This window comes from Oncorhynchus mykiss, chromosome 4, assembly GCF_057628025.1.
Source record: "Oncorhynchus mykiss isolate SJ-2025 chromosome 4, ASM5762802v1, whole genome shotgun sequence".
In the NCBI taxonomy this organism is placed as follows: Eukaryota; Metazoa; Chordata; class Actinopteri; order Salmoniformes; family Salmonidae; genus Oncorhynchus; species Oncorhynchus mykiss.
The window spans coordinates 7,175,001-7,180,000 of NC_143025.1; the positions used below are offsets into that span (position 1 = coordinate 7,175,001).

Consider the following 5,000-nt stretch of genomic DNA (forward strand, 5'->3'; position numbering starts at 1 on the left):
TGTGTGTGTGTGTGTGTGTGTGTGTGTGTGTGTGTGTGTTTCCGTTTATAAAGTTTGTGTTGTTTGTTTAGTGTCATTTTACAGTCTTTAGTCAAACCCTGCAGCTGTTGGTTAACTACCTAATCATCTCTGTGTTATGAGTGTGTGTTGACACACTCCCTGCTTGCTTCTAATTGTTGTCTGTGTGTTTCCGGAGTGTCTAGGGGTTATTGTGTGTTAGCCATATATTGGGAGTGTGCAATAACATGTGCTTAAATGTAATAACCTAACCATCCGTCAATGAACAGGATCTGGGTCGTACCCTTTTTGGGATAATAAAATATTCTACCAGTGTACTACTACTATGGGACTTGTCTGTCCAGATGTCTGTCAGGAGTCAAGCACTAAGCATTGAGAAACTATGAATAATCTAATTTATATATATATATATTTTTTTTTAAACTTGGCAAGTCAGTTAAGATCAAATTCTTATTTACAATGATGGCCAAACACTAACGACGCTGGGCCAGTTGTGCGTCTCCGTATGGGACTCCGAAATCACGGCCGGTTGTGATACAGCCCGGAATTGAACCAGGGTCTGTACTGAGATGCAGTGCCTTAGACCACTGCACCACTCGGGAGCCCTAATGCTAAGTGCTTGTCTTACCTTGATCAGTCCTTTTATCCTCTCATGGCTTGTGTTGCTGCTTCTTACCTATCTATGTTTAGTTTCCGGACTTGGTGTTGCCTGAACCAGAATCTATGTTTAGTTTCCGGACTTGGTGTTGCCTGAACCTGAATCTGTGTTTAGTTTCCGGACTTGGTGTTGCCTGAACCAGAATCTGTGTTTAGTTTCCGGACTTGGTGTGGCCTGAACCTGAATCTGTGTTTAGTTTCCGGACTTGGTGTTGCCTGAACCTGAATCTGTGTTTAGTTTCCGGACTTGGTGTTGCCTGAACCAGAATCTGTGTTTAGTTTCCGGACTTGGTGTTGCCTGAACCAGAATCTGTGTTTAGTTTCCGGACTTGGTGTTGCCTGAACCAGAATCTGTGTTTAGTTTCCGGACTTGGTGTTGCCTGAACCAGAATCTGTGTTTAGTTTCCGGACTTGGTGTGGCCTGAACCTGAATCTGTGTTTAGTTTCCGGACTTGGTGTTGCCTGAACCTGAATCTATGTTTAGTTTCCGGACTTGGTGTTGCCTGAACCTGAATCTGTGTTTAGTTTCCGGACTTGGTGTTGCCTGAACCAGAATCTGTGTTTAGTTTCCGGACTTGGTGTGGCCTGAACCTGAATCTGTGTTTAGTTTCCGGACTTGGTGTTGCCTGAACCTGAATCTGTGTTTAGTTTCCGGACTTGGTGTTGCCTGAACCTGAATCTGTGTTTAGTTTCCGGACTTGGTGTTGCCTGAACCAGAATCTGTGTTTAGTTTCCGGACTTGGTGTTGCCTGAACCAGAATCTGTGTTTAGTTTCCGGACTTGGTGTTGCCTGAACCAGAATCTATGTTTAGTTTCTGGACTTGGTGTTGCCTGAACCAGAATCTGTGTTTAGTTTCCGGACTTGGTGTTGCCTGAACCTGAATCTGTGTTTAGTTTCCGGACTTGGTGTTGCCTGAACCAGAATCTATGTTTAGTTTCCGGACTTGGTGTTGCCTGAACCTGAATCTGTGTTTAGTTTCCGGACTTGGTGTTGCCTGAACCAGAATCTATGTTTAGTTTCCGGACTTGGTGTTGCCTGAACCTGAATCTGTGTTTAGTTTCCGGACTTGGTGTTGCCTGAACCAGAATCTGTGTTTAGTTTCCGGACTTGGTGTTGCCTGAACCAGAATCTGTGTTTAGTTTCCGGACTTGGTGTTGCCTGAACCTGAATCTGTGTTTAGTTTCCGGACTTGGTGTTGCCTGAACCAGAATCTGTGTTTAGTTTCCGGACTTGGTGTTGCCTGAACCAGAATCTGTGTTTAGTTTCCGGACTTGGTGTTGCCTGAACCAGAATCTGTGTTTAGTTTCCGGACTTGGTGTTGCCTGAACCAGAATCTATGTTTAGTTTCTGGACTTGGTGTTGCCTGAACCAGAATCTGTGTTTAGTTTCCGGACTTGGTGTTGCCTGAACCAGAATCTGTGTTTAGTTTCCGGACTTGGTGTTGCCTGAACCAGAATCTGTGTTTAGTTTCCGGACTTGGTGTTGCCTGAACCAGAATCTGTGTTTAGTTTCCGGACTTGGTGTTGCCTGAACCAGAATCTGTGTTTAGTTTCCGGACTTGGTGTTGCCTGAACCAGAATCTTTGTTTAGTTTCCGGACTTGGTGTTGCCTGAACCAGAATCTTTGTTTAGTTTCCGGACTTGGTGTTGCCTGAACCAGAATCTGTGTTTAGTTTCCGGACTTGGTGTTGCCTGAACCAGAATCTGTGTTTAGTTTCCGGACTTGGTGTTGCCTGAACCAGAATCTTTGTTTAGTTTCCGGACTTGGTGTGGCCTGAACCAGAATCTGTGTTTACAGGAGACGTTTGAATATGCTGAGTCTCCTTTAAGCTTGAAAAGCTGGTGAATGGCTGCTTCCTTAATGTCAAAATATGTTCGGTACTTAACAAAGAATGGCGTTTCGCTGAGCAACTATCGTCATTACTGCCGTAGCGGCCGATATGTACTTCTAAAAAAAGGTCCCCCCAAAAAATGAATACCTTGTCTGGAATTTTGTGTTTTTAATCATCTTAAGTATTTTTTGGGGATCCAGTTCGCATTTCGCCAAATTCTTCTGTACCTTCTGCAATGTTACATTTACGGCATTTAGCAGACGCTCTTATCCAGAACGACGGGAGCAATTCATGTTAAGTGCCGTGTTCAAGGGCACATCGATGTTTCACCTAGTCGGCTCGGGGATTCGAAACCAGCAAACTTTCTGTTACTGGCCCAACGTTCTTAACCGCTAGGCTGCCTGCCGCCCTAATGGATTTAAAATACACTACCGGTCCAGAGTTTTAGAACACCTACTCATTCAAGGGTTTTTCTTTATTTTTTACTATTTTCTACATTGTACAATAATAGTGAAGACATTAAAACTGTGAAATAACACATATGGAATCATGTAGTAACCAAAAAAGTGTTAAACAAATCAAAAAATATGTTATCATTTGAGATTCTTCAAATAGCCACTCTTTGCCTTGGTGACAGCTTTGCACACTCTTGGCATTCTCTCAACCAGCTTCATGAGGTAGTCACCTGGTAGTCACCTCAATTAACAGGTGTGCCTTTTTAAAAGTTAATTTGTGGAATTTCTTTCCTTCTTATTTCATTTGAGCCAATCAGTTGTGTTGTGACCAGGTAGGGGTGGTATACAGAAGACAGCCCTATTTGGTAAAAGACCAAGTCCATGTTCTGACAAGAACAGCTCAAACAAGCAAAGAGAAACGACAGTCCATCATTACTTTAAGACATGAAGTTCAGTCAATACGGAACATTTCAAGAAATTTGAAAGTTTCTGTAAGCGCAGTCGCAAAAACCATCAAGTGCTATGATGAAACTGGCTCTCATGAGGACCGCCACAGGAACGGAAGACCCAGAGTTACCTCTGCTGCAGAGGATGAGTTCATTAGAGTTAACTGTCTCTCATGAGGACCGTCACAGGAAAGGAAGAGCCAGAGTTACCTCTGCTGCAGAGGATGAGTTCATTAGAGTTAACTGTCTCTCATGAGGACCGCCACAGGAAAGGAAGACCCAGAGTTACCTCTGCTGCAGAGGATGAGTTCATTAGAGTTAACTGGCTCTCATGAGGACCGCCACAGGAAAGGAAGACCCAGAGTTACCTCTGCTGCAGAGGATGAGTTCATTAGAGTTAACTGGCTCTCATGAGGACCGCCACAGGAAAGGAAGACCCAGAGTTACCTCTGCTGCAGAGGATGAGTTCATTAGAGTTATCTGGCTCTCATGAGGACCGCCACAGGAAAGGAAGACCCAGAGTTACCTCTGCTGCAGAGGATGAGTTCATTAGAGTTAACTGGCTCTCCTGAGGACCGCCACAGGAAAGGAAGACCCAGAGTTACCTCTGCTGCAGAGGATGAGTTCATTAGAGTTACCAGCCTCAGAAATTGCAGCTCAAATAAATGCTTCACAGAGTTCAAGTAACAGACACATCTCAACATCAACTGTTCAGAAGAGACTGTATGAATCAGGCCTTCATTGTCAAATTGCTGCAAAGAAACCATTACTAAAGACACCAATAATAAGAAAAGACCTGCTTGGGCCAAGGAACACGAGCAATGGACATTAGACCAGTGGAAATTTGTCCTTTGGTCTGGAGTCCAAATTGGAGATTTTTGGTTCCAACCACCGTGTCTTTGTGAGACGCAGGGTAGGTGAACAGATGATCTCCGCATGTGTGGTTCCCACCGTAAAGCATGGAGGAGGAGGTGTTATGGTGTGGGGGTGCTTTGCTGGTAACACTGTCTGTGATTTATTTAGAATTCAAGGCACACATAACCAGCATGGCTACCACAGCATTCTAGCAGCGATATGCCATCCAATCTGGTTTGGGCTTAGTGGGACTATCCTTTGTTTTTCAACAGGACAATGATCCAACGCACCTCCAGGCTGTGTAAGGGCTATTTTACAGAGAAGGAGAGTGACGGTGTGCTGCATCAGATGACCTGGCCTCCACAATCCCCCGACCTCAACCAAATGGTTTGGGATAAGTTGGACCGCAGAGTGAAGGAAAAGCAGCCAACAAGTGCTCAGCATATGTGGGATCTCCTTCAAGACTGTTGGAAAAGCATTCTGGGTGAAGCTGGTTAAGAGAATACCAATAGTGTGCAAAGCTGTCATCAAGGCAAAGCATGGCTATTTGAAGAATCTCAAATATAAAATCTATTTTGATTTGTTTAACACTTTTTTTTGGTTACTACATGATTCCATATGTGTTATTTCATAGTTCTGATGTCTTCACTATTAATCTACCATGTAGAAAATAGTAAAAATAGTAAAAAAATAAAGAAAAACTCTTGAAAGAGGGTCGGGGGTCTACAACTTTTGAC

General features: G+C 43.8%; 1 protein-coding gene across 4 annotated transcripts in view; it reads left to right on the forward strand.

Annotated features, from left to right (window-relative positions):
- The window catches only part of LOC110521188 (anoctamin-5), a 79,999-nt gene that overhangs the window by 16,582 nt on the left and 58,417 nt on the right, over nucleotides 1-5,000 (forward strand). The gene's annotated exons all lie outside the window — the stretch shown is intronic.